The sequence below is a fragment of the Apium graveolens genome, chromosome 8 (genome assembly GCF_009905375.1).
Source record: "Apium graveolens cultivar Ventura chromosome 8, ASM990537v1, whole genome shotgun sequence".
In the NCBI taxonomy this organism is placed as follows: Eukaryota; Viridiplantae; Streptophyta; class Magnoliopsida; order Apiales; family Apiaceae; genus Apium; species Apium graveolens.
Window position 1 is genome coordinate 37,967,621 of NC_133654.1, and position 14,414 is coordinate 37,982,034.

The window sequence follows — 14,414 nt, forward strand, 5'->3', positions numbered from 1 at the left end:
TCGTAACATGAGCTATCTAAACATGGAAGTGGTCATAATCTAGCAGGGGGTTCTCGGGTCCTAATGCTATGCACAAAAACAGTCCAAAGAAAATCGGAAGTTACGACGGCTATGTTTACGCGATTTCCAATATTTTAAACCATTCAAAACCATCCCAAATCAACCTCAAATCCAACATACAACCAACATCCATCCTTATCACATCATAACAACCCCAACCAATTCAATTTAATCATTCATACTTATGCCTAAACTTAACTTTAATCATACTTAAGTTCTTTTAATCAAAACCACAACATTTACCATTCCATTTCACTACCATTTCAAATCCCAAACTCTAAATCACAACAACAAGCTACAATATCATCCTACTAATCAAAATCATCTTATAATATATAGGAATCTAGGGTTTGGAGATGGTATACCTTCCTTGAAGTGGTGGGAGGAGCTAGGAAGCCTTAAGAAGCTTTGAGAAGACTTAAGAATGCTTGGATCTTCAAGAAAAACAAGAAAAACTTCAAGTTAAAAACTTGAAAACACTATTCATTGTCTTCTTCTTTGATTAAATGAAGAAGATTGAGAAGGAATTAATGGCTTAAACTCATGATATAGTCCTAACTAAGCATGAAGATGATTAGGGAATTATCTTACCAATGTAGGAAGCTTGGATCTTGGATTTTGAAAAATCTTGCCTTTAAAAAGTTAAAAAGCCGAGAGCAATGAAGAACTAATGCCTTGGTTTCTTTTTGTTTTGATGAAGAATGAATTATTTGGCTTGGTTGGTTGTAGTTTTGTGTTTGATTTAGTCAATTACCTTCTTGCCCTTGAATTTGTGTGGTTACAAAGCCACCACACCTCTTTCCTTCCCATGTCATGCTTATGTCATCCTCATGATGTCATCCTCCCTTCCTTGTCCTCTTTCTATTGGTTGGATGACATCATTCTCACTAATCCCTTTGATTAACTTCCTAATCGTTTGCCTAATGACCGCTGATCTGTTATACGGTTCGCTTAACTTTCGTTTTCGTTTATCGTTTGAAGGATCATACCCGGGATCTTATTACTTAGGTTCCTTTAACCTTTCTCAATACATTATATTCCTTTTTTTATGATCCTCTATTATAATCCTTTAATTTAAATCCTTTTTATCCTGTTACCTTATACTCAATTCTCTCCGTATCTTGTGGATTTCCGGGAAAAACCAAAGTGTTCGGAATTGGATTCTGACGATCTTTACATACACTTATATACTACATAGAGTACTAATAATATCCCAGAATATCCATAACAGAACCCCTACATAGTGTGGCGTGAAAAGTTTTCTCATTCAGCTAAAACACTATTCACAAGGGTTACAAAAAGTTAAAAATTTTGGGGTTATTACAGTCTCCCCTCCTTAAAAGGATTCCGTCCCGGAATCAAACAGAAAACAAATGGGGGTACTTTTCTAGCATTGTGCTCTCTAGTTCCCAAGTTGATTCTTCCACGTTATGATTCTGCCATAGTACTCTGACTAGCTTGATCACTTTGTTCCGAAGCACCTGCTCTTTCTTATCCATAATCCTTACTGGCTTCTCCACGTAAGTTAGATCTGGCTGCATATCCACTTGCTCGTACTCCACTATGTGTCTGGCATCCCGATGATACCTCCTTAGCATTGACACATGGAACACATTATGAACTTGTTGCAAATTAGGGGGTAGGGCTAGCTCGTAAGCTAACTTTCCAATCCGTCTTAATATCTCAAAAGGTCCAATGTATCTTGGGCTTAGTTTTCCTTTCTTTCCGAACCTCATTAATCCCTTCCAAGGGGATACTTTTAACAGTACTAAGTCCCCTACTTCATATTCCTTGTCCTTTCGGGCTAGGTCTGCATATTTCTTCTGTCTGTCTTGGGCTGCCACAAGTCGCCCTCTGATAAGATCCACTATATCTTTGGTCCTTTGGACCACTTCGGGTCCGAGCATCTTCCGCTCTCCTACTTCATCCCAGTATAAGGGAGATCGACACCTTCTTCCGTACAGGGCCTCATAAGGCGGCATTCCGATGCTAGCATGAAAGCTATTGTTATAAGAAAACTCGATCAACGGCAAGTGATCATCACAACTTCCTTTAAGGTCTATTGCACAGACTCTCAACATATCCTCTAGTGTCTGGATGGTCCTTTCACTCTGTCCATCCGTCTGGGGATGGTACGCGGTACTCATATTTAACTTGGTCCCCGCACATTCCTGAAAGCTCCTCCAAAATCTGGAGTTGAACCTGGGGTCTCGGTCTGAGACAATGGACGCTGGGACTCCATGTCGCGTCACTATTTCCTTAAGGTAAATGTCCACCAGTCTATCGACTGTGTATCTTTCATTGATAGGAATGAAATGAGCTGACTTTGTCAGTCGGTCTATAATTACCCAAATGGCGTCGTGATTGGCTTTCGTCCTTGGAAAGCCTACAACAAAATCCATCGCTATCTGTTCCCATTTCCATTCGGGAATCTCCAGGGGTTGCAAAAGTCCACTGGGTCTCTGGTGCTCTGCCTTTACTCTTTGGCAAGTCAAACACTTGTTTACCCATTCTGCTACGTCCCTCTTCATGTTGGGCCACCAGTAATATTCCTTCAAATCCCTATACATCTTGGTACTTCCCGGGTGAATGGAATACCTTGAACTATGGCTTTCATCCAAAATCTCATCTTTAAGTTCTTGAACATTCGGAACCCAAATTCGGTAGGAGTACCTCATTATCCCTTTATCATCTTTCTCGGTATGGATCTCCTCTCCAGTCATTGACTCTCTGCCTTCATTCATTATTTTCTCCTGGCACAATCTGATCTTTTCCAATAACTCTGGCTGCATTGAGATCTCAAAAAGCTTTTCAGTTCCGGTTCCGGTTACCTTTACTTCTATTTCCATTCTCTCAAAATCCCTTATCAACTCTTCCGAAGTCGTTATCATTCTGAGTCTTTCCTTTCTACTAAGGGCATCAGCCACCACATTGGCTTTCCCTAGATGATAGAGAATCTCACAATCATAGTCCTTGATTAGTTCTAACCATCTCCTCTGGCGCATGTTGAGCTCTTTCTGCATAAATATGTACTTGAGGCTCTTATGGTCTGTGAAAATCTCGCACTTTTCTCCATACAAGTAGTGCCTCCAAATTTTTAAAGCAAATACTATTGCCGCAAGCTCAAGGTCATGAGTAGGATATCTAACCTCGTATTCCTTCAGTTGTCTCGACGCATACGCAATAACTTTACCATGCTGCATAAGCACACATCCTAATCCTTTGTGCGACGCGTCACTATATATCACAAAATCTCCTTTTCCGCCCGGCAATGCCAATACCGGAGCCGTTATCAACCTTTTCTTTAATTCCTGAAAACTGTTCTCGCATTTCTCCGTCCATTCAAACTTCTCTGTCTTACGAGTAAGTCGTGTCAAAGGGGCTGCGATCTTCGCAAAGTCCTGAACAAATCTACGATAGTAGCCGGCCAATCCTATGAAACTCCTTACCTCTGTGGGTGTGGTTGGCCTTTCCCAATTTGAGACCGCCTCTATCTTGGAGGGGTCGACCAATACTCCTTCTTTATTGATCACATGTCCTAAAAACTGTACTTCATTCCGCCAGAATTCACACTTCGAGAATTTGGCATATAACTGCTCCTCTCTGAGTATTCCTAGAGCTATCTTCAAATGCTCTGCATGTTCTGCCTTAGTCCTTGAGTAGATCAAAATATCATCGATAAAAACTATCACACACTTGTCCAAGTACTTCTTAAATACTCTATTCATTAAATCCATGAAAGCCGCTGGGGCGTTGGTTAATCCAAAGGACATTACCAAGAACTCATAATGCCCATACCTGGTACGGAACGCTGTCTTGGAAATATCTTCGGGTTTAATCTTTAGTTGGTGATATCCAGTTCTCAGGTCGATCTTGGAAAAATAAACAGCATCCTTTAGCTGGTCGAACAGATCGTCTATTCTAGGTAATGGGTACCTGTTCTTTATGGTTAGCTTGTTCAACTCTCGATAGTCTATGCACAACCTCATGCTCCCATCTTTCTTCTTAACAAATAAAACTGGTGCTCCCCACGGAGACACACTAGGTCTTATCATACCCTTATCCAAGAGTTCCTGCAATTGGATAGCTAATTCCTTCATTTCTAACGGGGCTAACCGGTAAGGTGCTTTTGAAACTGGCACCGTCCCTGGGGCCAACTCAATAGCAAATTCAATCACTCTATCGGGTGGTAATCCCGGAAGGTCTTGTGGGAATACATCTTCAAATTCGTTGACTACTGGAATATCTTGTAAGTTGGGCACCTCCTTCTGCGTGTCCACCACATAGGCTAGGTAAGCCTCACTTCCTTTTCGTAGCATCCTTTTGGCCTAGGCCATGGTCAAAAATTTCTGCGTCTGCCTCTTTCCTCTAAATATAACTTCTTTCTTCCCGGGGATATTTAACTTAACTTTCTTCCCCATACAGTCTATCTGAGCATCGTTGCTAGATAGCCAGTCCATTCCCAAAATCACATCAAACTCCCCTAATTTAAAAGGAATCAGATCAACACTGAAAGATTGCTCCCCTATGCCTATCTCACAGGCGGGGTGAATCTGGTTAACAGGAATAATTTCATGATTGGCTATTTCTACTTGTAAGGGTTCTATCAAGGGTTCAGCCTTAAGTCTTAACTCACGCGCAAGGTCCTTTGATATAAAAGATTTAGTTGCTCCCGAATCAAATAAAACATTTACACTGACTGAATTTAGAGAAAGGGTACCTGGTATCACATCTGAATCTTTCATAGCATCCTGGACTGTCATGTTGAAAGTCCTCGCAGTGGGTGGCTTATTAGAAGCAGCCCTGCTTGCTCCCGAAGCTGCTGGTTTGTTCATTGGGCATTCCCTCTTCCAATGACCTGGGCGTCCGTACTGATGACAAGTGGCGGTTGGAATGACGGCAGGGGTGATGATGGGCACTTATTTGAGTAGTGGCCTTCCCGACCGCACTTAAAACAGGTTACTGGATTTCCTTTACACTCTCCAGTGTGATTCCTTCCACATATGTTACAGGCTGGCAATGGGGGTCGAGACTGGTTGGAATAGGACATTCTTGACTTCTGGCCGCCCTGGCTCACACTCACACTCATTGGCCGCTTAAACCCAGTGTTCCTTCCTGGTAGGGACACTGCTCCTCGATTAAATCTAGTTGGGAAGCTCCTTCCTGCGAAACCTCCACCCATGCTCATACTTTTCCTCTTTATTCCTTTCTTCTCTCTTTCCTTCTGCATCTGTTCACTTCCAACTTCTACAATCGTTGCCTTTTGCACCAGAGTGGCATAGTCCGTAAGCTCAAGGATTGCCACCCTATTCTGAATCCACGGTTTCAGTCCCTGCTGAAACCTCCTAGCTTTCTTTTCCTCGGTGCTCACAAACTCCGGCACAAACCTTGATAATTCAGTAAATTTCGCTTCGTACTCTGCTACAGACAAGTTATTCTGCTTTAGCTCCAAGAACTTGAGCTCCATCTGGTTTTCCATAAACCTCGGGAAATACTTTCCCAGAAACAACTGACTAAATCTCTCCCAGGTTATAATAGCATATGTCTCCATGTTTTTCTTGGCCTCCCACCAGTAGTTAGCTTCTCCTTTCAGAAGGTAGGTAGCAAATACAGTCTTATGTGCCTCCTCGGTACTCAAAATCTCAAAAGATTTCTCCATTTCCTTTAACCATGCCCTTGCCTCAACTGGGTCGGCTGATCCGTGGAACTCAGGGGGCTTAAGGGACTTAAAAGCCCTGAAAGAGTTTGCCACAACATTGTTACTTCCTTGAGGGGGTGGGTTGGGTTGACGTTCCAAATTCTGCCTTAGGAGTTGCATGAACTGGCCCATGGGATCCATGCCTGGGTTTGGTACTGGTTGCTCAACCTCGGTTTCTCCTTCTTCAGCCTCTATCTCAAATCCCTCAACATCATATGTTTCCTCTTCCTCTTCATACAGGGAGTCATCCTGTTCTACATAATCTTCATCTTCCTCTTCACTGTGTTCTTGGTTTCTATTGTCCTGATTATGGCTTCCCTGGTCTTCAGATCCAGGGTTCGCCCTAGTTCCAATCTTTCTTGGCGGTATGATTCTGATAATAATAAAAACAATTATTGGGAAAATTCAACGTTAGGTCACAATCATATACAACATTGTGCCTTGCACAGCTCTTATAATGGGGAGAACGTATATCGCAATTCTATTATTTTAAGAAAGTTCTAATACGAAGTGCAGTAATAATAATGATAAAAACAGTGATCCCGTCACTATGGAACTGAACCGAAAGGAAACAAATATATACATAATGCGAGAAATACATAGTTTGATCTGGTCAAAAGTACAACAGTGATACAGTCATCTGTCCCAAAAGTGATACACAAGAGTCTATCTGTCTAGTCAGAAAAAGGGATGCTATATACAAGTCAACTATCCCGGAAAATTGGCTCTTACTAAGGCCTCGGCTAACTAGACAACTAGACTATTCCATCATCAATCCTGAATCACACACCGGAGCGGGTCAGCTCCCAAACCCTTTCCATCGCACGACGGAAGATATAGTCGGCCTGCCGCCTGGAGATCCTACCATGCCTGTCCCCCTGGAGCGATCTGAGCCTCGCTCGGGATGTGAGCTCTATCCCCGTAAGCTCCCTCCTCAAGGATCGGGGTATAGAAGCCCTAGTCTCATAAGCTCGGGTACGCCTACCCGCCCTCTCTGCATCCAACTCCCTCCTGGCCTCATCTAGTCGGCCCTCGGCAACAGCCACTCAGGTCCTCAATACATCCTGAACATATCCATGAGCTAACGAAGACTGCCTGTGGGCAGGGTCAAGAGGTGGTGAATCTGGAGCCGCTGAGGGTGCCTCCTCGGTCTGCCTAGGCTTGGAAGTATGGGTCTCTGAGCTGCCATCATCAGGAATCCAAGATAATGGTGGAGGGGTAGGGGCTCTGACCACTGGAAGTGTGGGTAATGGGGTACCAGCATACACTACCATAGGTCCAACACGCTCCTCAGCTACTGGGACCTCATCCGGGTCCTCCTCATCTGGAATAGCAATAACCTCTGTCTCTGACTCCTCTGAGGGGTCCTCCTCATCTGAAATAGCAATGACCTCCGTCTCAGGCTCCTCTGAGGGGTCCTCCTCATCCTCCTCCATCTCAGGCTCCTCCTGATCCTCAACATCTAGCAATGCCTCATCATGCTCACGCTCGAACATCTCAGGGTCCTCTATCTCAGGCGCCTACACATTAAACGAGCTAAGTTACTATCATGATACTTATAAGGGTTCCCGTAAGGGTTTTAACTGTCAGCACTACTTTAAGTAGTCCGACAATGAACTTGGCAAGAGTTCTTATTATCCTTGTGAGTTTGTTATTGTATCGACGCATCATCTCTGAGGTTTATAACGCTTAGCTCTGATACCATTTCTGTAACACCCCCAGATCCGGGGTCGGGGATCCGGGTCGTCACGGTCTTTTTTTCCACAATATCACTTCACTTAATTAATAATAAATAACCTTATGCTGTGACCCCACACTAACACACACCACAACCCGTTATAGTCTCAGAGATGAAATTTAAATAAGTACAAGTCTTTGAATCCACAATTTAAAAGTTATTACAACCCAAAATGATTACTTGATAAATTTACAGTTAATTGCCATTATCTGCCACAAGTTATAATTATACATAATTTGATTCCCAAAAGTAGATGGTCTGAACTACATTAGATCTACCTCTACAGCTATAGCAACTACAACATCATCGGGAAGACGCGGGACGCTTCCCACGCGCTTGCGCTGGGTCTGCTGGAGTCTGGCCATCTCTCCTAACTGTTGTTGTGTGATGAAGAAATAAATCAAGAGTGAGCCTTACAGCTCGCAAGATAATACATAGTGATAACAATAATATAAGTATCTAAATGGATACTTAATAGAATCTCTATCATGTGTAAGATAATTACTTACTAGATATAAGTAAAAACAAGGAATGAAGTTACCAATACTTCACTACACTTATATCATTTATAAAGCTACTTGAACTACCACCGTTCAAAGTATTATAAGTTTTAAGAAAAACATCCCATAGATGAGACCACAAGTTAAGACTTGAATAGATTCAATCTTTGAAATATTATTGAATGAAAAAAAGTTACGAGATACTTTATTTAGTCCCGATATATATATATCCACATATATATCTCTTAAACATTTCCTGGAACCTCTGTTATGTAAAGTATGAACAGAGTTTGAAACATCCAATGAATTTTGGAAAGGAAAAGAATTTTGGCATAAACCAGATATCTTGCTGATCAGGCAAATATACCAATAAGTAACCTTTTCTACTAGTAGATGGATGAATCCCCCACCGGTCATCACCCTGGCCACATAAGGACCTTGTGCTGGACCGCCACCCGGCCTCTTACGCGTTGATGGACTGCCACCCAGCCACTTACACTTTGATAGACCGTACCCCGGCCTGTCGCTTATGCCGACTCAATTAGATGGACTTACTTCCCGAACGTTGGGTAAGTAATCAATTCATTTACCAAAACTGCAACCGTGTTGCGAATATAAAATACACCACAGAGCCGGATCCCTCAGGTTTTGAGCGAGTATTTAAATCCCCTTAAAAAGGAAGATCTTAAATATAAAAATGAGTTTTGGGATCCGCTCTAACTTTTAAAAATCATTTTGAAGACTCGAAAATATTTTATAGAGTGTTTGGAGTAAAGCTGATTTAATGAAGTAAATCAGTCCCCAGAATATTTAGTAAATGTCTGAATATTATTATTTAAATAATATTCCCATAAAGAATAATCTTTATAAAAATAATTGAAGTAGAAGTATTAAAACTTATACTTGAAACGAGTATTAAATAACCAAAGATATACTTATATGAAAGTATTATCTTTTTTTGAATAATCGAAAATAAGTTTGATTATTAACACCTTATTCTTTAATAAAATAAAGAATATAATTTAGTAATAAGCGGAGTCATAATACCTCGAATGAATATTATAAATAATATTCATAAAATAAAGGAGTCATACATCCTCGATTGAATATCCAAGTAATATTCAATAATAATATAAACTGAGTCATAAGCCCTCGAATGAATATTCAAATAATATTCAAATAATAAAATAAACTTAAAGTTATCGAATAAACCTTATTCGATTAATAGTTTGGAAAACTATAACCATATATATATAAAAATATATATATATATCCATATCCATATATACAAAATCTACTCGGGATCCTCGACTCCCGGTTTTAGAAAATATTTTCACCTTTGGGTCCCTATACTAAGGGTATATGCAAGTTACCGCTATCCTCTAGCATAGGTATTATCAACTGAATCAACAGATATATATGGAAAGAATACGAAACAGGCATGCATATATATACCATATCAGCATGCTTCAATATATCGCAAAATTTGCTAATTAACCAACATGCATCTATCACAAGATAATGCATATACATATATTCATCACAACAACAGTATAACGGGTAGAAAACTTGCCTGAGCGACTCGGGGTGATAAAAGGCTCGGGACGAGTCTGGTAACCTATAAACAACAAGTAAGTTGGAATTAAACCAAAATCACTTGTAAATCTATACTTTAACTAACTTAGACTCTAACGCTTGTTTTGCGCTCACTGATTTGCTTAAGTCACTCGGGTACTCTCGGCTCCACCATTTTTAATAATTTAACCTTTACGAGTTTTAAAGCGATTCCTTCGCGAGTGTCTTACCAACTGCCTAACACAATTTCCATAAATGTTTCATATATTAATTAACCCTTTATGGTCTTTAACCTACGTTTCAAAGTAAGGCGAGGGGAAAAGTTTCGTTCGCGAAACGCCGTTACTTGAAACGGTCGTTTCTCCTAAACCGTGCATCGTAATCGAACGAACTACATATCAAAACGAAGCTCGTAACATGAGCTATCTAAAAATGGCAGTGGTCATAATCTAGCAGGGGGTTCTCGGGTCCTAATGCTATGCACAAAAACAGTCCAAAGAAAATCGGACGTTACGACGGCTATGTTTACGCGATTTCCAATATTTTAAACCATTCAAAACCATCCCAAATCAACCTCAAATCCAACATACAACCAACATCCATCCTTATCACATCATAACAACCCCAACCAATTCAATTTAATCATTCATACTTATGCCTAAACTTAACTTTAATCATACTTAAGTTCTTATAATCAAAACCACAACATTTACCATTCCATTTCACTACCATTTCAAATCCCAAACTCTAAATCACAACAACAAGCTACAATATCATCCTACTAATGAAAATCATCTTATAATATATAGGAATCTAGGGTTTGGAGATGGTATACCTTCCTTGAAGTGGTGGGAGGAGCTAGGAAGCCTTAAGAAGCTTTGAGAAGTCTTAAGAATGCTTGGATCTTCAAGAAAAACAAGAAAAACTTCAAGTTAAAAACTTGAAAACACTATTCATTGTCTTCTTCTTTGATTAAATGAAGAAGATTGAGAAGGAATTAATGGCTTAAACTCATGATATAGTCCTAACTAAGCATGAAGATGATTAGGGAATTATCTTACCAATTTAGGAAGCTTGGATCTTGGATTTTGAAAAATCTTGCCTTTAAAAAGTGAAAAAGCCGAGAGCAATGAAGAACTAATGCCTTGGTTTCTTTTTGTTTTGATGAAGAATGAATTATTTGGCTTGGTTGGTTGTAGTTTTGTGTTTGATTTAGTCAATTACCTTCTTACCCTTGAATTTGTGTGGTTACAAAGCCACCACACCTCCTTCATTCCCATGTCATGCTTATGTCATCCTCATGATGTCATCCTCCCTTCCTTGTCCTCTTTCTATTGGTTGGATGACATCATTCCCACTAATCCCTTTGATTAACTTCCTAATCGTTTGCCTAATGACCGCTGATCTGTTATACGGTTCGCTTAACTTTCGTTTTCGTTTATCGTTTGAAGGATCATACCCGGGATCTTATTACTTAGGTTCCTTTAACCTTTCTCAATACATTATATTCCTTTTTTATGATCCTCTATTATAATCCTTTAATTTAAATCCTTTTTATCCTGTTACCTTATACTCAATTCTCTCCGTATCTTGTGGATTTCCGGGAAAAACCAAAGTGTTCGGAATTGGATTCTGACGATCTTTACATACACTTATATACTACATAGAGTACTAATAATATCCCAGAATATCCATAACAGAACCCCTACATAGTGTGGCGTGAAAAGTTTTCTCATTCAGCTAAAACACTATTCACAAGGGTTACAAAAAGTTGAAAATTTTGGGGTTATTACAAGAACCCTCTATAGGCACTGGAAGATCTGTCCAGCCACTCTCTACATCATCAAAAATATATCCCAACCCCTTATCATGGGGTGCACCTAAGAATGAATAACTCAAGTGATCTGCCTTTCGGTTGAGCTCAAGTGTGGGAGCTTCTTGAATAAATGGTTCAAAACGCTCCTGAGAAATTTTCAGCTCTGCTAACCCAAGAGAATCGAATGGCAAATCCAACTTCCTCTTCCACGGAGGTGCATTCAAAACCTGAATTTGCTCTACTTTAAAGCACTCCTCTTTAGCTGAGGGTAACTTTCTTTCCTTGAACACATTAAAAGTGACCTTTTGATTGTGAACCTTCATCGAAAGTTCTCCTTTTTGCACATCGATCATAGTTTGGCCTGTAGCCAAGAATGGTCTTCCCAGGATGATGGGAATCTTCTTATCTTCCTCAAAATCAAGAATTACAAAGTCAGTAGGCAAGAAGAGTTTATCCACCTAGACCAAGAAATCCTCCACTATACCTCGTGGATAAGCGATGGAACGATCAGCTAGTTGCAATAACATGTATGTTGGTTTCGGATCAGGAAGACCAAGCTTCTTGAAGATAGATAAGGGCATTAAATTGATGCTAGCTCCTAAATCACATAAACACTTGTCGAACGACAAGTTTCCGCTGGTGCAAGGAATAGTGAAGCTTCCAGGATCTTTAAGCTTCGGAGGCAACTTCTGTTGCAGCACAACACTGCATTCCTCTGTTAGAGCAACGGTCTCTAAGTCATCGAGCTTCACTTTCCGAGAGAGAATACCTTTCATAAACCTCGCATAGCTAGGCATCTGTTCAAGAGCTTCAGCGAAAGGTATGTTGATATGAAGTTTCTTGAACACCTCCAGAAACTTCTCAAACTGCTTATCCAGCTTTTTCTTCTGCAACCTCTTAGGAAAAGGAGGTGGTGGATAGATCTGTTTCTCCCCTGTATTACCCCCAGGAGGAGTGTGTTCCACAGTAGTCTTCCTTGGTTCCACCTCTGCTTCCATCTGCACTTCTTCTTCAGCCACAACTGTATTTTCTGAAACTTGAGATTTTTCAGGCTCTTCGTCTTGCTGAACTTGGGGGCTTGCGACCTTTCCAGACCTTAAGGTGATGGCGTTCACCTGTTCTTCAACTTTTCTCTTGCCTGGATTTGTTTCTGTATCACTAGGAAGCGTTCCTGGTGGTCGATTCAATAAGGCGTTAGCAATTTGCCCTATTTGGTTCTCCAGATTCTGGATAGAAACAACCTGGCTTTGGCATATAAGAGCCTGGTTATTGTACATAAGCCTCAACTCCTCCAATTCAGATTTTTCATTCGAAGATAGACCTGCATCATGAGTTTGTTGTTGAAGTTGGAGTTGTTGTTTTGGTGCAATTTGTTGCTGAAAACCAGGAGGGTTGAATAGCTTATTTCCAAACTGCTGGAACGGCTGTTGCATCGCATTCTGATTATTGCTCCAGCTGAAGTTAGGTTGATTCCAGTTGTCAGGATGATAAGTGTCTGGAACTGGTTGCTGCGATCTCTGAAAGTTGCTCACAAACTGAGTTGAGTCACTAGATATAGTGCATTGCTCCGTCGCATGCGAACCTGCACACAGCTCACAAACATTAATTATCTGCTTAACACCATAGTTAGCCAGAGAATCGATCTTCATAGACAATGCCTTTAGTTGAGCAGTGATAGCCGTAGCTGTATCCACTTCAAGAACTCCTGCTACCTTGCCTTGTGGAAATTTCTGGGTTGGATACTGATATTCATTAGCAGTCATCAGTTCAATTAGATCATAAGCTTCCTCATAGCTCTTTGCCCATGATGCTCCACATGTTGCTGCATCGAGCATGGGTCTGGATTGTGCTCCCAACCCATTGTAAAAACAATTGATAATCATCCAATCAGGCATTCCATGATGAGGACACTTCCTAAGCATCTCCTTGTAACGCTCCCAAGCTTCATATAAAGATTCTCCTGATTGCTGCGCAAATTGAGTAAGAGCATTCCTGATTACAGCTGTCTTCGCCATAGGGAAGAATTTAGTAAGAAACTTCTGAGCAAGATCTTCCCAAGTAGTAATCGAACCAGCTGGTAGAGAGTGTAACCTGCTCTTAGCCTTGTTCCTCAGAGAGAATGGAAATAGTCTCAGCTTCACAGCATCTTCGGAAACACCGTTGAACTTGAAGGTGTCGCAGATCTCAATGAAATCCCTAATGTGAATATTGGGATCTTCCGTTGGAGAACCCCAAAACTGGATTAAATTCTGCACCCATTGAATTATGCTAGGCTTGATCTCAAAGGTATTAGCGGTGATAGCAGGCCTGACAATGCTAGATTGAATGTCATTGATCTTGGGTTGAGAAAAATTCATCAAGGCTTTCGTTCGTGCTGCTGGATCTCCCATTGTAATGAGTACCTGAAACACAAACAAATAAACCGTGAAAGTAAAAGAATCTAAGTCAGTGAACTTTAACGACCACTGATGACAAGCACTTAAACTAAAAATTAACACTGAGTCCCCGACAGCGGCGCCAAAAACTTGTTAGGGTGAAAACACGCGCTAATATTCACGCAAGTATACGCGTTCGCAAGTAGTATAAGATATAAATCAGATTCATTCCCACAGAGACTGGTTTAGGTTAAGTTCAATTTATGCACCTATGCAATAATATATGATTATCGCTCAATGCTAAGACAAATAACAAATTGGGTTTTTATTAAACAAAGAGATTATACGAAATAACATTAACTACGAGAATTGAGGTTGAATTACTATATATGACAAACATGGGATTCTAACTTCATTACTACTTCACTCAATAGCCTTATTGTTCTTAACCTTAGCATGTGATGGTGATGACTCTAATCAGATAACACAAAACTGATAAATGCCAACTTTCGTTGCACGAGTACCATTCTACCAGACATCCACAAAAGAGATAGAAGCTAAATAGGCACCAATATTGACACCCTATATATCTATAGATTTGTCAACATAATGGTTTAAGCATAAGTTATCTATCTTGATTACATAGGGCAAG

At 40.5% G+C, this 14,414-nt stretch overlaps 1 non-coding gene across 1 annotated transcript; it reads left to right on the forward strand.

Annotated features, from left to right (window-relative positions):
* Positions 1 to 13,280: 13,280 nt before the first annotated feature.
* On the forward strand, positions 13,281 to 13,387 carry LOC141682058 (small nucleolar RNA R71). The gene has a single exon (XR_012559463.1). It is a non-coding gene; the product is annotated as a small nucleolar RNA R71 (small nucleolar RNA).
* Positions 13,388 to 14,414: the final 1,027 nt, after the last annotated feature.